Source organism: Cnephaeus nilssonii (assembly GCF_951640355.1).
Source record: "Cnephaeus nilssonii genome assembly, chromosome: 21".
Lineage (NCBI taxonomy): Eukaryota > Metazoa > Chordata > Mammalia > Chiroptera > Vespertilionidae > Cnephaeus > Cnephaeus nilssonii.
The window spans coordinates 35,713,503-35,732,373 of NC_137092.1; the positions used below are offsets into that span (position 1 = coordinate 35,713,503).

General features: G+C 54.9%; 1 protein-coding gene across 7 annotated transcripts in view; it reads right to left on the reverse strand.

The window, feature by feature from the left end:
* NFASC (neurofascin) overlaps nt 1–18,871 on the reverse strand; it is a 185,485-nt gene that overhangs the window by 133,989 nt on the left and 32,625 nt on the right. The window contains exon 1 of one of the 7 annotated variants that reach the window (XM_079761559.1): nt 3,504–3,561. The exons of the other annotated variants lie outside the window; for them this stretch is intronic. The gene's annotated coding sequence lies outside the window, so the exon portion shown is untranslated. Of the gene's footprint in view, nt 1–3,503; nt 3,562–18,871 lie in introns of those variants that run through there. 7 annotated transcript variants of the gene reach the window in all.

Here is an 18,871-nt window from a genome sequence, read left to right on the forward strand (position 1 = left end):
CACTTTGGGGGAGGGGCGAGGGGGAGATACTAAACGTGGAATATTATTTTGGAAATATATCAAGCTTTTTCCTAATCCCACCCTCAGCTCCTCAAAAGGCCTTTAACGTCATCTTCCTTTATGGCTGCCTCCCCAACACCCTACGGCCTAAACCTCGCATTTTATCCTTATACGGATGTTCTGCATTGCTCTCTATGTTGTGTGTAATTCTCTCTCTAGTCAGAGGACATGCCCAGTGGCTGATGTGTGAAATTCTCTTTATTTTCCGTAACATCCAGGATAGTGTCGGGCAGAGTAGACACTCAGCCATCACGCGGTGATGGTGACGATGCTAAGTCACATGACCGTGACTCCCTAGTGGTGTTGGGCACTGGCCTAAGTGCTCTGTTGATGGGTATCATCTCATGAGCTACACCAGTGATGGGCAACCTTTTGAGTTTGGTATGTCAAACTTCACCAAAAAACTGAGCATAACTCGGGTAGTGTGTCACTTTGAGGAAAAAACATTATTTCACGATATTTATAGTTTAAATAACATAAATGTTTCATCCTCGGCATGCGGCCGCCTCAGTGGCCGCGTGCCATCAGAAATGGCACTGATACGCGTGTCAGAGGTTCGCCATGACTGACACAGTTGTCCTCATCGCAGTACAATGTGTGAGTTGCTATTACCTCCACTTTTCAGATAAAAAAAGATTAAATAACCTACTCAAGGTCAAGGGGGAAAGCTTGGTGCCAATCTATGTCTCCTGAACTCCAAAGGCAGAGCTCGTAACACTTTGTCACTGCTCTCTCCTCAAGATCCCAGACTAAGGAGTGAGGACACCCCGACCTTGTTGCCACCCCTGTGTACGCCATGCCCCAGCCAGGCTCTCTGCTTCCTGCTGAACCTCCAGGCTCAGGGGAGGGGCAGGAGGAAGGGACCTCAAAACCAGGGGGTCATTTTAGGAACCATCACCAAGGCGACTGAGGCTGAAAGACTGGGGAGGGGAGAGAGAAGCTGCCTGCCAGCCGAGGGCAGAGCCTTGCTGGGCACAGACTTCTTCTCCCTTAGGCCTGGCTGCCTTCCCATTTGGGGGCCACTCTATCCACACACATTACCCACAGGGCTGAAAGCCCCCCAAACACGGTCCTGCCTGAAGCCCAATGCCTTCCATCCCCCCGACAGGGTGAGGGGGCCACATCATGGCCATGTGCCCACAGAGGATAACTGTCGCTCCAGCAGAAAGCGGGATACATTGATTTTAACCCCCAAAGCAGAACTCCGTGTTCTGAGTGAGAGGCATGGGTGGGCGCCGAGGTGCTGAGGACTCTGTTCGTATCTCCCTGCCCATCTGGGTTCCTGTGGCAAACAGGACAGGGCAGAAGGAGCACTGAGGTGGGCGTCAGGATACCCGGGTTTGGGTCCCAGCCCTTCAGTAACTCTCTGGTCCTCAGGCACCTCACTCTTCCAGCTGGGGGGTCGCTGCACAGCTTGTACAGGGCCTCCCAGCTGCCCGGTCTACAGCTCTGGGACCAGGCTGCGGAAGCCGCCCTGCCGGTCACATGCTCTGGCACCAGCCAGGCTGCAGACATGGAGAGCCGATGCGGAGATAGGCCCTTCTCCCGGCCCACTCCTGGGGAATTTGACCCCGCTCCCCCTCACCCACAGCCGGCTCTGACAGTCTTCCAAGGAAAATGCTGACCTCTGGCCTGCTTGATTCCCAGTTAAACAAAGAACTGCAAGCTGGTGAGCTGGGACCGTCCTCCCGAGGCCGGGTCATCTTCCACCTGCCAGCTGACTCCGGCACTCCACACCCCAGCTGCACCGCCCCAGGAGGGGTCCAGAGCTCCCCGAGCGGCCACCGCCCCACGTGACTTCAGTGAGAGGTGAGGGATGGGTAGGGACCAGGAAGCAGAGTGTATGGGTCACCGCCTGCCCTGCACAGCTGTCACTCAAATCGGGCTTTCAGGGCAGGATGCCCTCGACTTCACCGCTTCAGCTTGTTGTAGCCAAGCTCAGACTCCATTTCGGCCAGGCGGGCTCGTCCCCAATGGCCAGGAGGGCTTGCCCCGTGGTGCCTCTTGGCTTTACAGACGAGGCCTGCAAAGGGAGCCACCCAGGGCTCCTCTGTACGTGCTCCTTCCTTCCAGCTCTGCTCCAGATCTTTCCTCCCTCCCAGTCCACCTTCGACGCACCACACCTCACCAGCCTCACGTACGTGATTTCAACAGCTATGTGGGTGTTTCTGAACTTGACGAATGTACAACATCTTGCAAGAGAAAAAAACAAACATCTTCAAACTCCCATATGTGTATCCAAGAACCCCCAGGGGTCTGCATACCCCAGTGTGAGAGAGACTGTCTTAAGAAACCAAAATCTAATTTTAGGGAAAGTGTCTTTTAATTGCAAATTAGAACTGCAAACGAGTTATCTTTATAACTGGTAGACTAATAGAAAAGCATGTTGCAAACACTCTCACAGAATCCAATGAGAACCGAGAGCTACACAGCTGTCACTCATTCATCCAATATTCACGGAGCCCTCCCGTGCGCCCGCCGATGGCCCTGGCCCTGGGACCCAGTGTGAACGAGACACTGTCCTCGCCCTGGAGGAGCTGCTCCCAGTGCAGGAGGCAGTGAGGGAGGCAGCACACAAGTAAACAGTGTAAGTGCTGACAGGAAAGAGCGCGGTGAAGAAGGCAGGCAGGGGACGAGGGGACGTGAGGGTGTGGGAAGGGCGAGTCTGACGGAGGATGGTCAGGAAATGGGGCCACAGCAGAGGCCTGACTAAAGAAGGTGAAGAAGGGAGAGTGAGCTGGGAGTGATGGGGGGAGCAGCTCCAGGCAAGGGAACAGCGAGGAAGGGCCCCAGGGCAGGAGCAGCTGGGATCCTGAGGAAGAGCAGAGGGACCTGGGGGAAGAGCGGTCATCGGGGTGAAGGGTGTGCCGGGCGTGCCACGAAGATGCGTCTGACTTTATGGCACGTGTGAAGGGAGGCCACTGGAGGTCGGAAACAAGAGGGGATGGGTTTTTCCTTTTCTGCCTCCGTCCACTCCCGGGCCCTTTGTGTGCATCTGGTGGCCCCATCAGACTGGGAGCTCACTGACGGCAGGAACGATGCTCCCCTACCTCCCGACACCTTCCCGTTAGCCTCTGGCACAGGCCCACTCACAGTACAGCTTCGCAGGCTAGTGCCTCAATCCAGAAATGTGCTCCTGGGCTGGGGCGCAAGGAGCATTAGTTCCGGCAGAGGCTCCACAATGAAGAGAGGCAAGAACTGTGCATCTGTCCCAGACAGACAGGCCTGCCTGGAACTGCCCCCCACCAGCCACCTAAGGCAGCTCTGCACAGGCGTGGCCTACCTCGGTGACACACCCACAGGGATGGGCCACGTGGGGCCCTGAGGGGCCCAGGTGGAGGCTCAGGCAAGGCTGGTCCCCGCCCCCCAAGCTGAGGCTCCATCCTGGGGAATGACTGGTACCAGGCCCTGCATCAGCATCACTTCAACAAACAACCTCTCACCTCCAGTGCAGCCACAACCCCAGGGGAGCCTCAGCTGCCCGTATCCATAGCAACCGGCCTCTGTGAGTTGCAGGCCCCAGAGGGAGGCGGCAGCACACTCCTGCTGCTGGTCCTGAGAAGCGTTCCTCCGCCTGTCTGGGAAGCCCTCGGCTCCTGGAACAGGTGTCACCGGCTTCCTCTCTCTGTCGGCAAGGTGCAAATGGGGACCACGCAGTGATGTGAAGATAGGATGTTCTCTTGGGTCCTATTTGAAGCGTATCCTGCACAAAATCTTGCTTTTACATTTAAAACCTGGGAAGCCAGGGTGGGGGGCAACCAGGAAATAAAACAAGGTCACACAGCTGGAAGAACTTGAGATCTTCTGTCCTCGGCGTCTCAGATGACACCCCACCCCAGCTTGCAGAGGAAACCCACGTCTTTACTTTTTAAAATGAATTAAAAATAAAAACACCAGCAGGAAACACTTTGCTTTTTTCTCAGTTTCTTAAACGAGATCGCGGCCTGGGGACCCTCGTTTCATCATGACGCACCCCTTTTTGGTGAGGCCAGCAGAGCCTTCTGCTCTACCTCAACCCCACAGGTTATGGCTCAAACCTGGGCAGGGATGAGGGGCTGCCTGGAGTGACTGCAAAAGAGGTTCCTAGGCTTTCTTTTAAAATAAGTCATTCACGGCCCCTGCTACAGAGATACGGGCTGAGCCTATTTTCCAACCCTAGAAGAGTATGTTCAAACTCACAGAGCAGGCCTGGTTCAGACACTGGGCACATCAAGCCAGCCTCACCCAAGGGGCGGCTGGCACCACCAGCTGCTCCTGAGACCAGGGCCCACCCGCCATGAGAACCCCGTGTTTGGCAAACCACGGCTCACAAGCCACATGCGGCTCTTTGGCCCCTTGAGTGTGGCTCTTCCACAAATTACCACAGCCTGGGCGAATCTATTTTGAAGAAGTGGCGTTAGAAGAAGTTTAAGTTTAAAAAATTTGGCTCTCAAAAGAAATTGCAATCGTTGTACTGTTGATATTTGGCTCTGTTGACTAATGAGTTTGCCGACCACTGCCCCAACCCATCTGATCACTGGACAAAATCAAACCAGATTAAGAAAACACTCCTTCCTTATACTTAAAGTGAACTCATTCCTGCAACTCCTGTCTCCTGAAAGATGCCAAATCTTCAAATAAAAGCAGAACTAAGAAGTATGCCCAACTCGATTCTCTTCTCTCCGTCCCTTTCTGCAACCTAAGGAAATAACTATTTCTCAACTTCCAGTCTTCACTCTTTCTCTTTTATTTTTGTTAACCCCTACCTGAGGATATTTCTTTTCCTTTGATTTTTTTTTTTTTTTTTTTTTTTTTAGAGAGAGTGGGAGGGAGAAAGACAGAGAGAGGGAAACATTGATGTGAGAGAGACACATCAACTGGCTGCCTCTGGCACGGGGATTGAGCCTGCAACCATGGTTGAATGGAATTGAACCAGAGACCCTTCAGTCTGAAGGCTGATGTTCTAACCACTGAGTAAACCAGCCAGGGCTTCACGCTTCCTCTTGCCAAAGAACTATCCCCTGTCTTCGAAATAAAAATAAAGCTGACCGTCCCCTATAAAGGTGAGAGAGAAAAAATGTACCATGTGGCTGCCCCTGATCCTATGAGAAAGCACATCTGGTGGGACTCACAGAAGCAGACACCTGCGGCCTAGGAGAGGGTCCCTGTCCCCTCTACACTCTCCATCCCTGTCCTTCCCTCCCCACACTCCTCCTCCTGCATGCACAGGTGGGGTGCGGTGAGCCCAGCTAACGTACCTATCTTACTGCTCTGGGGGTACAGAGACCATGCACATCAGGTACTCCGACAGGGTGGACACACAGTGGTGGTTGTTATTAGCTACTACAGGCCTGATGCAAGAAATTCATGCAAGGGGCTTGGCCCTCGAGGCCCTGGCAGCTGCCTCAGCCCTCACAGCCCCAGCTTTGTCCAGAAGGTCATCTGGCTGCCTGGTCTAATTAGCATATTACGCTTTTATTATTATAGACTAGTGGCCCGGTGCACGAAATTTGTGCATGGGGGTGGGGGGGTGTCCCTCAGCCTGGCCTGCACCCTCTCCAATCTGGGACTCCTTGGGGGATGTCTGACTGCCGGTTTAGGCCCGATACCACAGGGACATCCCTCTCGCAATCTGGGACCACTGGCTCCTAACTGCTCACCTGCCTGCCTGCCTGACCACCCCTAACCACTCTGCCTGCCGGCCTGCTTGCCCCCAACTGCCCCCCCCACCGGCCTTCTCGCCCCCAACTGCCCCCCCCCTGCCAGCCTGATCGTCCCCAACTGCCCCCTCTGCCAGCCTGATCACCCCCAACTGCCCTCCCCTCCTGACCTGATCGCCCCTAACCTCCTCTGCCTCGGCCCCGCCACCATGGCTTTGTCCGGAAGGTCTCCTGGTCTAATTAGCATATTGTGCTTTTATTAGTATAGATTCTTTAGGAGGACCACAAATTTTCTGAAAGGAGATTATTGACAACGATGTCAATAATATGTCATAGTTGAATCCCCACATTTAGCTCAGTACTGGGCACACTGCCGGAATTTTTAAAAATAAAAATGAAAATGTTCATTAGCTCTCGTTAAAGAGGCCGCAGACTCCTTTCCTACTGGTCCCTGCTCTGTCCCCAGGCTGCCTTGGCTTGTTTCCCCCAGGGGACAGTTATCCTCACATGACCTTCTCTCTTCCCATTCAGAAGACTCCCCATAAAATCAACCAGTGAAACGCTCTAAGAAGGCCAGTCTCTCCGCATCCCGCCCCACCAGGTCTTGCCAGGCCTCCTGGATGGTGCTCAGTAACCAGCAGAACAATGAACCGGCAGAGGGATTCCAGCCGGTGCAATTAACACCCTCCCGGCTGGGCAGGTTTCCCTCCAGGATGCCCAGATCTGCCGATTCCTCTTCGCTCCTGGGAAACACCAACTGCTGCCACCGCACTGGGAAGACCCCACAGACCAAACAGAAGCACCCGATGGGCCCAGGAAACAAGACTGGCCAAGCGGTGACGGTTGACGCTGCGTGATCGGAACATAAGGATTCAAGTCACTATCCTCTCTCCTTTCGTATGTTGTGAAAAATAAAACAAAACATTAATAATGTTTTACCAGAACCAGGGCAAGAAGACGCAAAGGGTTGTCTTTTCAAACCTAGGGGGAACTCCAGGCCTAGACTTCCAGTTGAAAAGTCCGGGAAATTTCTCTGGCTCGTGGGCACTGGAAGGACCAAGGAGCACTGAGGCGGTGTGTGGAAATGACATTGGCCTCTGTGAGCTTGGGCAAGTCACTTAGCTCCTCAGCTTCCTCACCCTTAAAACGCAGGTCTGTCCTCCTCACAGGGCTGCCCTATAAACATGGCAGCCCCTGAAGAGTGCCTACCCACCAGGGTCTGGAAGCAGCCCACGTGCCCATCAGTAGGTGAGTGGATAAAGAGCTGGGGTACATTTACACAATGGAATACTACTCGGCCGTAAAAAAAGAAGAAGAAATCTGGCCCTTATCCATCCTTTGCTAACTGAAATAAGCCAGTCAGGAAAGACAAATATCCCATGATCTCGCTTATATGTGGAATCTAATGAACAAAATAAACTGGCGAACAAAATAGGTCCAGAGGAATGGATGCAGGGAACAAACTGCAGTGGGGAAGTGGGAGGAGGGGATGGAGAGATTAATCAAATAACTTATATATATACTAGAGGCCCAGTGCATGAAATTCGTGCATGGGGGGGGGTGTCCCTCAGCCCAGCCTGCACCCTCTCCAATCCGAGAGCCCTCAGGGCATGTCCTGCTGATGGCTTAGGCCCGCTCCCTGTGGTTCTCTGCTCTCTGCGGAGCTTGCCTGCTCCACACCATAGCGATGGGCAAGCAGGCCCTGCTGGGTGCTGCCTGCAGGCCCACTTGCCTGTTGTGGATCGCCAGCAGCTACAGCCAAGCAGGCCCTGCTGTCTGCTGTCAAGCTGCGCCGCTGGACCCACCCCCAGGCCCACCCTGAGGTTGCCTGTCCTGCCCTGCCTGGCTCCCCGGGCCCCACAGCAGCTGCGGCCGCTGGGGTCTGGCCCTGCCTCCCTCTTTGGCCCTTGAAGCAGCCTCGGCGGCTGCTGACCAGGCCCTCCCCCAGTGCAGGTGCATGGAGGCGGGTCCAGGCGCCGCCACTACCGCTGCCCCAGACCCGCGAACGCTGATGGGGGCGGGTCCGGGCGCCGCCGCCGCCCCCCCCCGCCAAAGACCCCTCAGCGTTAGCGGGTTGGAGCGGTGGCGGCAGTGGTGGCGCCTCTGGACCCGCCCCCATCAGCGTTTGCGGGTCTGGGGGTGCCACTACCGCTGCCACTACTCCGACCCGCGAACGCTGAGGGGTCTCCCTGCAGCGGCCACGGATCCAGCCGTTGAGAGGCGCAGGGGGCGGGACTCGTGAGTCCCGCCCCCTGTGCCTCTCAATGGCTGGATAGGCCACCCCGAGTCCCACCCCCCCAGCCTCCTGCTGCCCAATCGTGGGCGTAGCGGAGTGATGGTTATTTGCATATTACTCTATTATTAGATAGGATTATTAGATAGGATATGCATAGCCCGGAGACGCAGACAACAGTGTGGGGAAGGCCTGCGGTGGGGAAGGGGCTGGGTGGAGAGGACGAAGGGGAGGGAAATGGGGGACAACTGTAATACCAACAATAAAAAAAATATATTTTTAAAAGCTGTGGTACATTTACACAATGGAATACTACTCAGCCATAAAAAAGAAGAAAATTTTATCCTTATCCATCCTTTGTGATGGCATGGATGGACCTGGAGAACATTATGTTAAGTGAAATAACATTATGTTAAGAGGAAGACAAGTGCCACATGATTTCACACATATGTGGAATCTAATGAACAACATTAACTAACAAGCAACATAGAGACAGACTCCTAGACAGAGAGCAGGCTGCCAGCTGTCAGGGGAGGGGGTGCTGGAGGGCTGGGTTGGGGGTGGAGGGATTGAGCAAAAAGAGAAAGAGAAAAAACTCATGGACACGGGCAACAGTGTGGTGATTGCCGGGGGAGCGGGGTATGGGAAGAGGTGGAGAGTGTAGGGCGGGGTAGGGGGGGAGGCGATAAATGATGATGGACGAAGACTTGACTTGGGTGGTGAATACCCAACACAGGGTACAGATGATGTGCTGTAGAACTGTGCACCTAAAACCTGTATAATTTTGTTAACCAGTGTCACCCCAGAAAAAAATCAATAAAAAGGAAAGGAAAAAAAAAAGAAGCTTAATGGAATCAAACTCCAGAAGTCAGCTAGTGACCAAGAGTAACTAAGGTACACTGAGGGTGGGGGGGGGGGGAACGTGCAGTGAAAGGAACTCAAAACTCCACTGCCTGGGGACCCCGAGTCCCCAGACCCCGTGGAAGACGGAAGTGTTTGAAGCACAGCGTTTGCCACAGGCACTCAGTGAGAGGATACAGAGCACCAGGCTCGGGGAGAGGGATGCCCACCACTCAGGCTTGGTACGGCAGTAGGTTTAAACAGGAGGCATCGCCAGGAAGGGCTTCTGAGCATTTAAGTACCATAATGACTCAAAGAGATATCTGTAATGTCCATAATAGCAGCATTGTTCACATAGTCAAAAGGTAGGAAAAACCCAGGCGTCCACTGCTAGATGAATGGATAAACAAAATGTGGTATATCTTTTTTTTTTAATATATATTTTATTGATTTTTTACAGAGAGGAAGGGAGAGGGATAGAGAGTTAGAAACATCGATGGGAGAGAAACATTGATCCGCTGCCTCTTGCACACCTCCTACTGGGGATGTGCCCGCAACCAAGGTACATGCCCTTGACCAGAATCGAACCTGGACCCTTCAGTCCGCAGGCTGACGCTCTATCCACTGAGCCAAACCAGTCAGGGCAAAATGTGGTATATCTGTAACGGAATAGTATTCGGCTACATCATGGATGAGCCAGGAAGCCATCACACTAAGTGAAATAAGCCAGGCACAGAAATACTGTGCGATTTTACATATGTGAGGTTCCTAGAGTAGTCACAGTCAGAGAGACGGAGAGTGGGAGGAGGGAGGAGCTGCTGTTTAACGGGCACAGAGTTTCAGTTGAGGACGAAAAGTTCTGGAGGTGCACAGTGGTGATGGTTGTACAACAGTGTGAATGCACTTAATGCCAGGGAACTGTGCGCTTACACATGGTTAAAACGGTACATTGTATACTGTGTATATTTTACCCTAAGGATATAATGATAGAAAAGGAAAAAAACACCATAATGACAACATCTCGATTTTAGTTTGTATCCCTTTTTTCCCAAGAGCTGCAAGCAGCCTTAAAATATACCCACGTGTAAAAATAGGTCAACGGGATGCCGGAAAGGCAGTGTCCCCCTCAAACAGGTCAGAGTCAGCCTTATCCCTGCCCATCCGCCTGCCCGAGGAGAGGAGGAGCTGCAGACCCGGCACGAAGGAAGTGGTCGGCCCATCGGCAGGACGGGCCGGAAGCAAGTGGGACACAGCCTCCCTGCCAGACCCCACCGGCTGGCCCTGACTGCACCACGCATGAGGAGCTGGCCTTCCTCTCTCGCACCCCACCTGGAGCTGCCCTCTGAAGTCTACTGTCGCTCAGAAGGACTTGGAACTCCAGGGTAAACGGCCCCCAGGAAAGCGGCTTCCCTACCCACCTGGATGCAAAGAATGGTGGTGACAGTGAACACGGGGACAAAGCCTGCAGCAGGAAAGGCCATCCCTGCCGCCTCTCCTCCCCCACATGACCCAGGGCTTCCCTTCCGGAATCCCACATCCATTTCCCGACTGAGAGCCATCCTCCACATCTCCAGTTCCTCAGCCACAGGCCAGAACTCCTGCAAATCTCTCTCTACTACTTCCCTGGACTGACTGCCGAGGCAGAGGGAGGGCATCCCCACCACAGACCCTGGTACGCAGGTCCACAAACCGGGGGAGAGGAGGCTGAAGGGCTCAGGGCAGGATGAAGAGGGTGCAGAGGGTGTGAGTCTCACACGACTCTCCCCTGACGGGTATCCAGCGCTGAAGGGACCCCAGAACCACACTGCACACACAGAGGTCTGGAACGGGCAAACCCAACCCACACGGACAGGGCCCTGGGGAGGCTGGCTGCAAATGGGATGAGGGAACATGTAAGGCGATAAAACCTTCTACATCTTGATGGATGGGGGGTTACATGGGTGCATATACTTGTCAAAACCCACCTAACTGCCCTTAAAAGGAGTACATTTTATTGAATGTAAATTATACCTCAATTCAGATTTTAAAAGTTAAAAAACAAAACCCCTAAGAGCTCGGGGAAGAGAGTCCCCATGTTTTAGTAGTAACTTAGGAGGCAGACGTACATGCTCAGGAAAGATGACAATACATCCCAGAGGACTGTATTCACCCCGAGATTGTACGCTGAATCCAAGAGGCCTGCAGGCCCCACCTGCCTCCACCTCTCCCACCAAGCCCAGAATTTCCGAGTCAGGCAAACAAGGACCCCATCAGACCTGACTCGGGGGGATGGAAGTTAGAGCTCCGGTGCGCCCTCAGAACTACTTAGTAACTTCCTGTCTTTGTCGGGGATTTGTGGAGGGGGGCAGGGGAGCAGGTCCTACCCTTGGCTCTAGGTGTATGCTTAGCCCATTGCCTGTCACTTATGTTCTCCTGACAAAGGGCGGGGTGCAGGGGAGCTGAGGGCCATGGGAGGGGAGAGCTGCGAAAAGCCCAACTAAAGCAGTTGTCGCCATGGCCCGTGCAGGCTTCCAGCCCTCGGGCCGCCTGGCCAACCTGCAAACAATTTGCACAATGTTCCCTCACGGCTTGTTTTTCAGGAGGTGAAGTATTCTGACTCGAATCCTGCTTTCTTCAGGCACTTCCAGGTCCCCATTCTGTTTTTCTTTCCCTCCACATAGTCCAGCTCAGGCCTGTGGACTTCGGAGTCTGCCCACTCCTGGTCTAACCTGGAGGCCGAAGGAATAGGGAGGCCGGGTCCGCCCTCTTCCCTTCACGGGCGCACAGCCAGGGGATGGGGACATAGGAGGAAGGGACATGAGCAGGACGCTTGGATTTGCTCGGTGGGAAAGCCAGCTCCAGGGGAATCAACATTCGAGGTGCCTGCATTAACATCCACTCCCAGCCCACCTTCTTCTAGAAGCCGCACTCAGACTCCGCCTCTCCCCCTTAATCATTGGGCGACCTGAGGCAAGTCACCACCTTCATCATTTCCCTCCTACAGACAGACGGGACTTCAGCACCTGCCTCACCAGGCCATGGAAGGGATGAGGAGGACATACATCCCCAGCACATGGAAGCGATGGGGGACAGCCAGAAAGCAGAAGCCATCCTCCGCTACCCCCGCCCCCCATTCTGACCCTGCCCACCTAGAGCAAAGTGGGAAAGCGATAATAGATGTGGGCTGACCCCATCACCAGGCCCGCCTTTAGTGTCCAATACCAGGAGAACATGCTGTGTTAGCACGGAAGTGAGAATGTGGGCCTCCAAGTCTTTCTAAATGTCAACAGATGTTTGCTTTCGGCACCAAGTGTCCCGAATTCCTGAGATGATGAACTGGATGGTGGGGCTGGGACAAGGCAGAGGTGGGAAGGGGAGCAGGGCGCTGGCAGGGAAAGGGAAGCTCTGGGCACGTGCAGTCAGGAGGAGGAGCCGGAGGCGGGGAGAGAGAGATAGACACAGGATGGTGGGTTAGAAATGCAGGGCCCTGAAGAGGCCATCACGGGGCAGAAGGGGGGGTGGAATCAGCCGTGATTCGATCCTCAGGCCCCCAAAGAGCTGGACACCAGCTGAGCTGTGTCCCATGAAGTCAGAAATGAGGCATAAGCTGGCAGAGGGCTCTCACCTCCAGGGACCGGACATAAATGGGGCGGAGGGCAGCCAGGGAGCAAAGACCTGACCTTGAGCATCTCCCTCGCACTGGCTCCTGCGGCGGCCAATGGGGGTGGCAGCAGGAGCAGCTAGGGGACTACTGGGGGGGTAACCTGACCCCAGATGAACAGCAGGAAACAGAACGACTGGCACTCGGTGCGTGCGTGCGTGCGTGCAGGCCTGGGCCCAGTGTACAACTGCGTAGGACCCTGGGGAGTGAGGGGAGGGGAGTTGGTGGCAGAGGAATGGCCCTGGATAGAGGAATCCTCCTCTTTTCCTCCTGTGCTAAATGCTTTCATAGATGAGTTTATTTATCTTCCAAAAGTCCAAGAGGCAGGCGCTATTAATATCACACTCGGCAGACGAGGAAACCGGGAGTCACGGCTCGGGGTGGAACTGGGACTGGAACCAGGCAACCTGGCTCCACACCCACGCGTCTGGCACTCCACCACCCGCTCCGGGCTGCACCCACCCATCGCTGCAGCAAGTCACACAAGCACACACACATGCACACATACAAGCACACACATGCACACACACATGTGCGCACACACAAACGAGCACACATGCACACACATGCACGCATACACAAAAGCACACACACATGCACAGACTGCCCCAGCACATTCTTCCCCGAGGCTGAGGACTTCTTCCTGGGTGAAGGAGACATATCTGACCGGAGGGAGGAAACAAAACTCCACTAATCCCAGGCTGCCCGGAGCTCCCCGGGGGTTCCCTCCGGCTCCCTGTCCCACCCTGGGGATTCTCCAGCTCCCGGCCTTTCCCACCCCAAATCTCAGCAGCTGGTGGGCCTAGAAGCTGCTGGTGGTTAATCCCTGTGCTGCTGCCCGGCCCAGCATCTCCCGTGGACAGGCCACTGAGAGGAAATCCCTCGAGTGGTCGCCCACGCGGAGTCCAGCAGGAAGGCTAGACGCTTCTGAAAGGTCTCCGAGGACGAAGGCCCCGCTCACTACCCATGTCTTTCCTCGCATCGGACCTCACTCCTGTGGCCACCAGAACCATGCCCGTTGCTGCCTTCAACTGGGAGGCCACACGGCATAAGGGCTCCAGGAGAGCCCTAGCCGGTTTGGCTCAGTGGATAGAGTGTCAGCCTGTGGACTAAAGGGTCCTGGGTTCGATTCCAGTCAAGGGCATGTACTTCGGTTGCGGGCTTGATCCCCTGGTTGGGGTGCATGAAGGAGGCAGCCAATCGATGCATCTTGCTCATCATTGATGTTTCTCTCTCTCTCCCTCCCTCTCTAAAATCAATAAAAATCTATTAATAAAAAGGGGAAGGGGGCTCCAGGAGCCCAGGCCCTGGGGCCGGGTGGAACCTGGCTGGGTCTGACTGTGCAGGGTAACTTCCTGGGGCTCAGTTTTATGGATTCAGGAAGGAGGACGGCACAGGTTGTCGGGAGGGTTACCTGAGAGGACCAACATCAGTCAAGTGCTCGGAACAGTGCCTGTCCCAGAGGAACCTCCGAGTGAACAGTCGCCACCCTTACAGCTGTTGATGGTGTTCCCATCACTGGGAAGGCCACCTTCCTCCTGGGATACCACGAGCGGACAGCCTCGGAGAGGGGAGTGCCCCCGCATGACGCGGCCTGCCTGCCCTGTGAGGAAGCCCTTGTCGCTGAACCTCCTACAGCAACGGACACCCAGGAAACGTAGCCAGTAGGACCCCTGAAAGGCTTGGTGGAAGATGCTGGGTCGTTCCTCCGGGCCAGGTGCCCGGCCGGGCGGAGTCGGTTGGGTAGACCACACCCACCCCCACTCCCGCCTCCAGCTGTTTCAGCAGCTCCCACACCCTCTCTACGTAAATGGAAGAGACCCAGCCCAGCACGGTGCTCTTAGGAGCATGCAGATGCTTCGAAGAGTCACTGCTTCTTCAGACTGACGGGGTGGGAGTGGGGGGGTGAGTGTCCACAGCGTACGCAGGAGTGGAGGGCCCAAGAGGGGCTACACTGCGTGCAGAGCCTCCTCCTCAGCCCACAGCCAAGGCCAGGCCAGGCGGGCAGTGCCGGGGTGCTTGCCAAGGAAGCTGCACTGTTTGCTCCGGGCACAGGGGTGCAGGGGCAGCCCGGAGTCCCTGGCACTCTGTCCGGGTGGAGGTGGGCGGTTCTGGCCTGCCTTTGGGACGGTTGTCCTCTTCTGGTTTCAGCCAAGGGATGCAGTGTTCCTCCAATAACCTAGAATCAGCCCATTCTGGCGCCCACGCAGCCCCAAGCCTTCCTGGGTGAAGTAGGGTCACGGGATCTTCAATCCAACCCAAAACTTAAAGTCACGGTCCAACCCCTGCCACAGGAAGCCCTGCTGCCCTCAGGAGGGCAGGACAGACTGTCCCAACCACTGGCCTCCTTTCCCTCCCAACTCACAGCCAAATCAGCGCACATCTTAGACAGAGCGGCCTCGGGCCCAGAGGGTTTCCTGCCTCAGGGTAGCGCTGGGCCAGAGCCACTTGCAAAGGTCAAAGCGGGCAGCGCCAGCTCCTGACGGAGCCAGGAGACGCTGGCCCTGGCTTTCTCCTTGCTCTGGCTCAGCTCTAAGCGACAGACAACCAAGACTCCCTTGAATCCGGACCTGCTCTTCATCCCTAGAAGCCAGCCGAGAGCAAAAGGACCTATCCTCATTTCTTCCCAACCAGGAGCTCCAAATTCCGAGAGCCAGGGAGACACAGACTGAGAGGGACGGCCGGGCTGGAGAGAGAGGGCCGGTTTGGGATGCTGGAGACCAGAGCAAAGGGCTGAAGGAGAGAAAGGGAGAGGCTCAGCGTTAACTGGACCCGTCGCAGAGTTAATGTGGCCTTGGCAATGAGATGCACAGCCTTGAACTCTCCCTCTGCCAGAATGCTCTTCAGCATCTCGCTTTCCCAGACACCTTCATGCCTCGGACCGGAGCTCCCCTGCCCACCCACACCCGGGCTTGGAAGCCTGCGCCTGCCTCTCTCCTCTTACATATCAGCGCATTCACTGTAATCGCTAGGAAGCGTCTTGCAGACCTTGCACACGATTCCAGCAGCGTTAGGAAACGGTGCTCAATCTAACCCATGCCACTTCGGAGCCGTTGGAAGCCAAAGCAGAGGGCTCACCTGGAAGGGGGTGGGGTGGGTGAGGACAGAAGGCCAAGAAATAGGACAGAGTCGACCATCCTACCTCTCTCCTGATGGAGTCGTGGCCCAGCTCATGCAGCGTCTACTCAGGCTCCCTCCATGGGGACGAGTGGGGATGGAAAGCTAGGCATTTCTGAGACCCCAGGCCATGCAGGAGACAGATGCAGGCCTGAGCCAAACCCCTTGGATGCTGGCCTCCGAGCAAACACAGCAGCCCTGCCAGACGTGGAATCGAAATAGTCCCTGGGCTCCCAGCTCCTTGCCACGCCCACCCGCCACCTCCCCAGCCCTCCGTGGCATAAACAGGGCTTTATTATCTCAAGCCCACCGCGTCCTCTGAGAGCGCCATGAATGGAACTCCACACAATACACTTGTTTATTAATAACCACCCCACTCGGCCTTGCTCACTCACTCACCGCTGGGTCCCCCTCATGCATAATGGAGGAGTTGTATGGCCCCTGACACAGGCCAGGCTGTGCTGCTCAGGCTCCAAGGGAACAGACGGAGAGAGGTACCAGGCCGGGCCAGGCTCCTCGAGGCAGGGGGTGAGATGGGGAGCAGATTCCCCCAGTTAAGGTTCAGAGACGTAATGTTTTGTGGGGGAGCAGCGTGGCATGGGTGGTACCAGCCCTCCCCCATATGCACGCCGTACACAAACCCAAGCCAGCGATGGCAGCGGGCCGTGTCACATTTACCCAACACCCACCCTGCCCGTCCAAGGCCCTGTGCTGGCCCCGAACAGACAACAGCTCTCCACAAGTTCAAATTCAGCCCACTGGCCACCTCTGCTCTAGGGCCTTGGGACTCTTCCACTCGACAGCCTTCACGTGTTTGATTACAGCCATGACGATGGCCCTCACCCCGCCAGCACTCCAAGTCTTCTTCAGGATAAATAACTCCATCCCCTTCGCTGCACCTTATGAAACTGCTTCCGTTCGCTGCACGTCCCGTCTCCCCTGTGAGGGTCAGACTTCAGTGGGGCAGGCTCCCTCTCAGTCCTCCTATCCTCTGCTGAGCGTGTGCTTTGATAACATCCTTCTGAAGTCGGAAATACATTGAAAAGTCTGAACAATGTTGATGCGCTTTGTTCCCTAAATTCCATTTCTGGGAGTAGATATTAAGTAAGTAATCAAGGATAATTATAATATTGAAGTCACACAAATGTTCATCAGAATATTGTTTATAATGGTAAAAAATCAGAAACAACCTATACAGCCTTCACTAGGGGAAATGATAAGTAAACTATGGCATGTCTGTGGTTTGGCAGACAGGAGAGTGTGGGAAGAAGGGTGCTACAGCCAGATGAACTGGGCTCTGTCATGTGTTGCTGTGTTACCTGGGGCAAGTTACTCAGCCTCTCTGGGCCTCACTCTCCTTATCTGTATAATTGGGATAATAACAAGAATATCAACCTCCATTTACAGAGTCAGTGCCTGACACATATGGTAAATGCTAAGAAAAAAAAATCTTTGTTTCTTATTACAGCAATGAAATATCATATCGTTATTAAAATGGTGAAACAATACATAAGAATACTAGCAATATGAAAAATTATTAAGTAAAAGAAAAAGATTACAAAAATAGGACAACCATGGCTATCCTGGGTAGTGAAATTATGGATAATTTGCATTCTTTCCCTGGTGCTTATTTTCACTTTCTAAATTTTCTGCAAAGAACATAAATTACTTGTGCTGATAAGAAAAGTATTTGTGATGTATGGTGCCCCGAGCAGAACGTGATTCCGGCACCGAGCACCAGACAGCCCTGGCCCTGGACCGGCCCTCCCCCGAGGAAGCGCATCTTGAGCACCTTTTTGAGCATCACATCACGTCACTGCCTCCTATTGAGCTTCAAGTCAGCCACCCAGCCACCTGGCCCCGGCCCCCTTCAGCCCCTCACCTGGCCCTCGCCCGGCCCTGCCCAGGGACTCTTCCGCCATTTCTCTGGCCTCTAATGAGCACAGGGCTAGTGCAGCTTGTGAGAGCGTGGGAAGGAGAAAGGCACAACCAGGGTGGAAGGTGCCAGCCCAAAGGCTCAAGCTGAAACAGGGGGGGAGGGGGGGGAGGGGGTGCATGGCAGGCAGAGCACAGAGGCAGCCCCTTTTCCCTATGGACAGGGTATAGAGGGGTTAATGGAGAGACCGGATTTATCCCGAGTTGGAGAGGAATACAAGGAAGTAAGATTCTGAGAAAATCAGACAAGTATCCACAGTGGGGGTGCCCAGGGGGTAGCTACCCCCACACCCCTGCCCCCACCATCCATTGCTTCGGGATGGTTCCCTGGCTCTTCTCATGAAGCAGCCATGCTGGCCACCCCCTCAGAGCCACCTGCAGGTAACAGCCCCTTTCTCGACCCACGGAGACTGCCCAGTGGCTCTCAGGGGCGGGGCGGGTGGGCAGGCAGAGAGGAAGAATGCAGTGGGGCAGAGCACTGCCAGGGCTCTGGGTGGCCGGAAAGTGGGTCACATTTGCCGAGGGCAGCCCACACCAGCACAGAAGGGCTGGAGCAACAGCTGCGTGCCTGGGGGAGCTCCATGCTGTCCCAGCAGGCAGCCAAGTGGCGCTCCTCACCCCACCCCCACGGGGTCACTCCCCTGCCACCCACGGCCCCCTCCTAAGAGGACTGGTATGCCACGCCCAGCCCACCCACTCTTCCACACCAGGACAGGTCAGCAATAATGACCTGGGGGACCGTGTGCTCTGCCACGTGGCCAGGGACTACCCACAGAATCGAGGGCTCAGGGTGGGGCTGGGCGAGCCTCAGGCCCTCAAACTGTTTGTGAACTGCTGTGGCGAAGAGTCCAGTCTTATCTCTGTGTGCATAATCCTCACTTTCTAGAATGGGAAGCAAATTCTAGTGCAACAGGAAACTTGCTGCAGTGAAGGATTCTGCCTCAAGTGTTTAAATAGAAGCTGGTGAACCTGTCAGAGGAGCTGCTGAAATCCCAGCACTGAGCGGGAGGTGAGCACCTTTGAGGCCCGCCTAGCACTGAGACCCTGGGTCACCCCGGCTGTGAGCAACCGTCCAGAAGCAAGTCGCTCAGAAGTGAGTCTGGGAGGAGAATGTGAGGGCCCCTGAGCAGCCTGGCCTGAGTCTGTGTGAGACTCTGAATAGCCAAAGCATTCTTGAAAAAGAACAAATCAGAGACTCATATTTCCCCATTTCAAACCCTACCATAAACTAGAGTAGCCGAATGGGTGTGGTGCTTGGCATAAGAACAGGTAAGATCAATGGAATAAGTTGAGAATCCAGAAATTAACTCACATCTCTATGGCCAATTGATTTTTGACAAGGGTGCAAAGTCCACTCAATGAGGTAAGAATAGTTTCTTCAAAAACGATGCTGGGCTAGTTGGATTT